Source organism: Dreissena polymorpha, chromosome 6 (genome assembly GCF_020536995.1).
Source record: "Dreissena polymorpha isolate Duluth1 chromosome 6, UMN_Dpol_1.0, whole genome shotgun sequence".
Lineage (NCBI taxonomy): Eukaryota > Metazoa > Mollusca > Bivalvia > Myida > Dreissenidae > Dreissena > Dreissena polymorpha.
The window spans coordinates 105,290,067-105,298,443 of NC_068360.1; the positions used below are offsets into that span (position 1 = coordinate 105,290,067).

At 32.4% G+C, this 8,377-nt stretch overlaps 1 non-coding gene across 1 annotated transcript; it reads right to left on the bottom strand.

Moving 5' to 3' along the window:
• Nucleotides 1-2,354: 2,354 nt before the first annotated feature.
• Trnac-gca (transfer RNA cysteine (anticodon GCA)) lies at nt 2,355-2,435 on the bottom strand. The gene has a single exon. It is a non-coding gene; the product is annotated as a tRNA-Cys (tRNA).
• Between the last annotated feature and the right edge of the window lie 5,942 nt (nt 2,436-8,377).

The window sequence follows — 8,377 nt, forward strand, 5'->3', positions numbered from 1 at the left end:
GAAATACTTGATGGGATTCACGAACATGCCAGTACTATTATTATTAAAGGCTTGTTTGTAAAAAAAAAGACATTTCGTTAGTTCTGGACATGTACCTATTGTGACCACCTATCCTGCAAATAGCACAACTTTATTTCGAACATATGCCTAATTATGAAAAAAAAGGTACTAAGTAAATATTAATTGATTATTTAATGCTAGAAGGTAATACAAGCTAATCAAATATTGCTAAGTGGGATAAAGTGGTCCGTTTTTGTACATTATGGACCTATTTGAAGTTAAACTATTGAACAAAATAAATAGCGGTATTTCTCAAATTGAGTACTGCACTTACATTTTTCATATTTTAATTGAAATGGCAGGGTCGAACTCAAATGTCCAACAGTCAAATATGACCAAGAACAGATTATGTTTGACATCAGTGGCGGTTTTAAACGAACGTGGGACTTTGGGCCTTTTTTATTGATGGCCTAAGCTGCATAGTGTGAACGCTTATTTCGTGGGCATGAGGAAAATGTATGTTTAATTACAAAAACAAACACTGCGCATTTTCGATAACCTGACATGATGCATAGTTTTAACATTTTTTTCTTGATAAAAATTAATGAAACCCTCTAACTTGTTATATACGTGATTAATTACTGGGATTGAGTAATATAATTGCAATTACAATCACGCCTAGTATTGTTTGACTTGTGTCACAATATAGACTACCAATAAGCGTCCCTTTAATACATTGCAACGATGGCTTTTCGATTATTTCACTCAAACTATAATTTGAAAAAAAAATATATTGAAAAGTTGTTTAATACCTTGCGACCCGCAAAACATTTACTTCGTTCATAGCGGTATTTTGTTGCCGTATCTCGTTATTTAATGTTAAAATTACGCGTGTGTATACTTGTAGATGTTTTATTTGTTGGAATTTGAAAATTAGTAATGAATACGCGGTCTTATTTACAATTAGGCTTACTTTTAATTTTGTTGCACGTAACATTTGAAGGCCGAATGAAGCCAATATTTTAAAGGGGCCTTTTCACAGATTTTGGCATATTTTGAAGTTTGTCATTAAATGCTTTTTATTGATAAATGTAAACATTGAATCTTAAAAGCTCCAGTAAAAAATCAAGAATAAAATTTAAAAAAGGAAAAAAAAAAGTAGCTGGTACCAGGGCTCGAACCAGTGACCCCCGGAGTCCTGGAATTATTCTGAAGTCAAAATGCATTAGCCCTCTGGGCTATTCCGCCGAGCATCTCAGTTAAAGTATTTTATACCTTATATAAGCAATCTTCGTAGTTTCGTAAATGTAAACAACAGAACTCTCCAAATTATTCAATCGTTTCGCGTTGCAACTAATTTTTAGGTTTTCAAATCGTCAAAAGATACATATAACGGCTATATTAGACTATGGTAAATGTTCAGTAATTATAGTTTTTAGACGTTTCACTGTACAATACGGAGATATATTTGGACGAGCACACAGTTTGACGTCATATTGGACGAGCCGTTTGGCGAGTCCAATATGACTTCAAACTGTGTGCGAGTCCAAATATATCACGTATTGTACAGTTTAAACTTCTAATAAGCTTTTTATTTTATATCTCTTTCTTCAGCTCTTTGTTTCATTTAATTTTAATTTTGATTTTAAAATGCTTTAAGGTTGCGCAACTGTAATGGGCACATATCCAAATATAATCTTATTAATTATTTTCTTAATCAGCATCATTTCACTGAACTACATGCACATTTGTAGGCAGGCTTTCCATGCTTTAAAAAAAAAATAAACCGATTTTATCAAAACCATCCCCAAGCTCGGCGTTTGTCCAGTTTATTTTCACCCATGGGGTATATAAGTTCAATAACTCATTCAAATTTCCAAATATGGGCATGCAGTTGGTGTTTACAGATGCAGTAAAGGTGATTGAAGTTTAAAAAAAACATAAAATTAGTATTCTTTTACAGACATTTATTTTTTACAAATTTTTAATCTATGGAAGAGCGCCATGAACTGTAAGTTATTTCAGCCAAGTAAAAATTGAGTCGGTTAAAAACAAAGTGTCATAAAATTCAAAATAGTATCATTTAAGTTATATTTTAAACGTAGTTTTTATAGAAACACTATATACATAAAAAATACCAAGAAATAAACAGATTTACCGTTTACTTTTTGAAATAAAAATAAAAAAGGCAACATGCATCATTCGTATTTTCAGCAGTTAATCACCCAATTTAGCCATAACGTTGTTTTAATTTTAAAAATTGAAGGATGTGCATACAAATTTCAACATATTTAACAATAAACATAGCATATACGCTATATTAATAAGAAATAAAACACGTCGCAAAAAGTATGCGATGTCGGCAGGATTCGAACCTGCGCGGGAGATCCCAAAAGATTTGCAGTCCATCGCCGTGACCACTCGGCCACGACAACTTCACAATGGTGCAAGCTTAAATTACATATCCATAAATAAACATGTAAAAAGGCTCGTCGATCTTTGAAGAAATCGCGAAATCGTATTTTTTTCAGATTATATTTTGATCAAAGTCAATATTTATTGTGAAAATAATGTATTCTAAAGGAATTACGTAAACATATATCAAAATTCGAAGTTTGAAAAAAAATATAATGCATCTCTCGGAAATAACCGATCATTGAAGATCGGCAATGATCGTAAATTAAATCGCGGGAAATCATTAGGGTTGCGCTACCTGAATTGCATCTATGTTATTTTCAAGACAAGGGTCCATGGGAATCGATTATAGAACATTCGGATACTTTTTCTCGGTAACGGCTTTAATCGTTATAAAACAATTGCTTAGTGCACTTGTACTCGACTGTCCAATATGGAAAAAATACAGACTTTTTGGATCCAATACCGGAATATATTGGACGGTCACGTGGTACATATGAAGAATGCCGATTGGATGAATTTATTGGATATAGAATAATAGTGTTTCCTCACAAATATCATAACTAAAACGAAAATTTGAGAATCTGAAACAACTTTTTTCAATTTTGTCAATTTACCAAACCGTGAAAAGATCCCTTTAATTTGTTTTATTTGAAAACATTATATCGTAATGATCAGTTTTCGAAACAAGACACTTCATTTAAAAACAATCGGAACATAATTATTCCATATGCAAGAATGTATCATATATTTACATCATTAATCGTTCACATGCATGAAGTGCCTATATTTAACGCAGCATGTTACATAGCGTTAAATAAAAATTAAAATGAAGTTAATCATTTTCATTTTGTTTTAAAGAAAGACAATAAACACACTTTAATACTTTTTATCATTTCAGGAAATATATTGAAAAACATTTTAAGGTAACTTCGTTAAGCAATACAATTCTGCAAACTTCGTGTCAAAATGGTGCTATGTTAGCAGTGCAGTACTGAAAATCAAGGGTACATGTATATCAATACTGATCTTGAGCTAGAAAAGTTATATATTACGTGAGTTTCTTAATGTGATGGATACTATTTCAGTTTTTTTTTCGGTAGGATGTTGTTAATTTCGTCTGATAAACTATTGTACTTTAGATTTAAAAATCATTAGCATTTATACTTTTTGCATACCATTTTTGCAAAGCAACGCTCTCATTGTCCTATTTGTAATATGCATAAAACTCAATCACAAGCGAACATGATACCAACATACATCTAAATACATGCACAATTATATGGTCATCACAGATTTATGTATATATAACCCCTTTATACTGAATTCAACATCGCTATGTACAAATGCCAAGTAAGAGATGATAGCAGCATCTGACTGTAATGTATCCTATATTGAACAATGGTAAACCGCTGCTCAAAGTTCCACTATTATGTAAATAGGCAATTTTATAGTGTTGTACCTATCCAATGGCCGTTTTGTCACCTACTATAATGTTATACAACAGGTTTGAATTAGTTATGCAGCCGAATATAAATCAGATGGATACAAACTTAGGCAAAAGTTACTACCCGCCACGTAAACAACTTTTTCTGTACTTGATATGTGAAACCAAGTAGACGAAATTATGTTAGCTGTTTATCGGCATTATTTCCAATCTTAACATTGTTTTGTTTTCCGATGCTTTTCGGCCTAGCTGTCTAACCCAGCTTTTCACCTTAGCTGACCTTTTAAAGCGTCCAATCAATTTGAATATAAAATTTTCCGCAGGTAGGCCTGCCACTTTTCGAAATAGAAAACGTGCAATCTACAAACAGTTTTTACATGTGCATTAATATGTTATTTCAATTGACGTTCTATTTTTGGGAAGTACAGGGAATGAAAAGTGATACAACAGTGCCTTCTGCAACGATATTAACTGCGTGTTCAGCATGAAACAGTTTTATCTCTCATTATAAGGCTTGAGAGATATAACAGTTTCACACTCAACTCTCTGTATCAATTTATTTTGTGTGTGTTCCATTATAACTAGAATATTTTGAGCGCCAGAGCGTTTGTCCTTAAAGGCTGTGTTCTAATTTTTAGTGAGTACCACAATCTTGCATTGTATGTACACTCATGTATTTAAAGGGACCGTCAACCACGAATGACGAAAAAAGAAAAGTTCTAAAACACCGTATTATTCACAATTATTAGTTTATATTGATTTAAATATTACGACTGGTATATTACAATACTTGAAAAACAATCATATTTTCAGTAAATACGGTAATAAAATTTCGCGATGTGAAAACGAAAGTACATCGCGAAAATAGGTGACATAACGATATACACACTATAAATAACGCAAGTAGATTGATCATTTTATTTATAAAATATATACAATTCACTTCGCATGCACACTTTGCATTCCTGGGTTTACCACGTGATGACGATGATCAATCTACTTGCGTTATTTATAGTTAAATGGAAGTTACCTTGTACACTTACCCAGTAAAATTTTATTACCGAATATATGAAAATATGAAAATTTAACATTTTTTTCAAGTAATGTAATATACCAGTCGTGATATTTTAATCAATATAAACTATTAATTGAAAAAATGCGGTATTTTAGAACTTTTCTTTTTTCGTCATTCGTGGTTGACGGTCCCTTTAAGATCATATAATTAGTGTTGTTCAATAACCTAATACACGCTTTGACAAACATATTTTAAACTGCTTTCGAAATTGAACGTTAAACATGTAATTGTATAACGCTTTAAACAAGCCATCGTTCCAGCAGTGGAATCGTTACCTCACTTTAGTGCACTGCATTCCAACCCGCAAGGTATCAAGGTCAGTTCGCGGTCAGTTAAACGCTATCAGATAACTAGATGAACTTAAAGTTTATTTTGACCAGAAAGATATTATTCGGCGATATTATTATGGTTTGTCAATCATAGATTCTTAACATTTTCAACAATTACATAATAAGTACCAGTTTTAATTAATTTAATTAGAAATATTTCGCCATATAGACCAATTTACTAAGCATACGTGACATGATTCACGATACTATAAAAATCGAACCAAATAATAATGTCCGATAAACCACTAAAACAGGTCTGTTCGAAGAACTCTCGTATAAATATTTTAAATACGTACGGATGATTCGTGTGTTGCCGGCAGACCTAAACAGTATGCTTTCATTTATTTTCAGTCTTCTTGTGTGGTTCAAGTATGTAACTATAAACATCTGATCAATTATATCTAATAAAGGGAAACAAAGCCACGAAATCTGGCGCAACACCCCGTAATTGATTTTCGTATGATGCAGCTAAGAACTGCGCAAAAAAGGGATTCGCTATCTTTGATCTCATAGATATAACTTTTGATCGTTCATGAACACCGACCAATATCAACGCCGCATATCTTTTTAAAAGATATTTCTTGTTTCAATTACGTTGATCATTGCATTACATATTTGAAAAGTAAGTCGGATTTCAAATAATTCTTGGACATTTCGCAATTAGATTAAACATGAGTGTACTGCTATTAACTAAGCAGGTAATAAATAGCAAGGACATGCTCATAAAAATGCAAAATTGGAAATGAAAATGTAATCAAAACGGGCTTTAAGTGGAAAATGCAAAACATCTTGAAATTTTTAAAGAATGGCATATTACACATGTAATTTTAAATGAGAATAATTTCGTATAAAAATTACACCTGCTTGAAACCGACAAAATACGTTTTGTGATGGTAATTGTTTATGTTTTCGATACCAGTTGGTATCTTTAGAGTAAATTGGCTATAGTGGATATTCCGTTCGCAGCAAACGTTTTAAATATAATGAATTTTGTGTTGACGTTTGACATACACAAAAATGCATGCAATCCCTTTTAAACAATACTTTATACTCTACTGATTAGCAATCAAGTGTTGTTATTGAACTTTGTTGTATGCCACGTTTGCAGTTTGAATTAAGATTAAAGTTTCCTCGAGTGCCCAATTTTAAGGCATACAAGCAGTCTGTTGGAGTTTTGTTGCTCAATATAGAGATTTATGTAATTAATTGTGTTATTATATTACACATTTACCTTTTATTTACATATTTTAAATTCAATTGATTGTGTTATCAACAAAAATTCGTTGGAAAACGAAATGACCCAAGTCTATGTTACGGCGGCCATATTTGTTGAGAGTGCCCTAAAACGACGCATCTGATTAGTTACCTGTAAATATCACTCCTGTGGAGACTGAATGCATAAAATATTAACTCATGATTGTTGTACTTAAGTTTGTATCACTGTAAAAGCAATATGAAACTTAAATTAATTAAATCAATTAAGGTTTTTAATTTTGGGATGCAATACTTTCTGGCAGTGGTTTTAATAGGGGTCCCTGTCAGCAAACCCTTGTCATAAGCTGTGTTTATGGAAGTAGGTGACTATAACCTGTACTTCTCTTGTGGAACCTACAAATATAATTAAGTAAATGAAAATAAGTATTAAACATAATATGCAATTACCAACATAAGCACTTGCTACATGCAGTTAAAATAGTATTACAGCATAACCAAAAACATATCCGGACTTCAAATCAAAGATTACGCGTACACCTTTTTTCATAGTGAAAAAGTAATCTATGTATACGATGTTTTGTCAAATGGCAGTCACTTGACTTATGAATGAAATAGTGAACTTTTGCAGACGAAACCGATGCATTATCCTACGGTCTTATTTACAAAGACAATTGGGTGTAAATTGTTCAAAAGTTTTGCATTAAGTAAAATACAAACAATCCATCAATTGCAAACCAATCAACCATATCTTACCTTTTAACCTGCTATTTTCACATAACAAACACTAACTATAGTAAATTGTGCGTAGTGTTACATGTGCTATTGAATGACGTCAACGGATGTCGCATATGTACCAATTATAATTATTTTATATTACATACCTGAGAGAAAAGAAACCACATTATCTTTATTGCTGAATCAATTTCCTTCATACGATATATAATGCAAACGCGGTGTATTTTAATGATGTAATTATTAAGAACACACGAAGACACTTTAAATACTAATCCCACTAAAAGTGTTTGAAATCATACGAAATTTGTATTTGTATTGCTTTTTACCTACAACAATTTCAAATATTTTTAAAAATTGTGAACTTCAAATTGACATATCTGGGTCTAGGGCATTCAATATGCTTGAGTGTTAGGGGATTTGTTTATCTGAAATGAGGGAAAATATAGACTTTTTTGCAGGGGGAATGGGGAATTTGTGGTTGCCATCAATGTGCGACAATGCATTTGGTCCAGGCACACGGTATGTTCGTCGCTGAATCGTTCTGCTCCACCTCATGGCCTCAGCTGCTTCGTCAACCCTCGTTAGGGATTCTGCAACTCTGCTGCGCTGCACCACCAGTCCTTCAGATGCAAGCAATCCGTGCACATTCCGTTGGCCCAGAAGTGGATTGCCATGTGTCAATCTGCAAACATGCGTGTCTAAATCAGATATAGTGGTATACAGATGTTGCCGACCCAGACCATATTCTCTAAAAAAGAAAACCAAATAATCAAAATGCATGAACTGTTCAACTATCATGATATACTACATAATAATTTATATTATGCTAGCTGTTATTATATTGAACTTCAAGGCATTTAAGCAAACACATTTTATTTCAGATCTTTCCATAAAGCCTGACCATCCCAGAGCAATTTTACAACAAACTGAATCCATTTTAAAATGAACCAATTATTCCTCAAATATATATTCACCAATCTGTCATTTGAACCATTTAACTTTGTCAATGTTGACAAAGTAATTGGGGAACAAAATGACCAAAATGCACAGGGTAAACCACCTTTGAGCATGAGATAAAAAGGAACAAAGATAACTCTTTTGCAAATATATTAATCAGTTAAAGTACATGCTAAGACTAAATTTAAGTCAAGGATAAAGTTG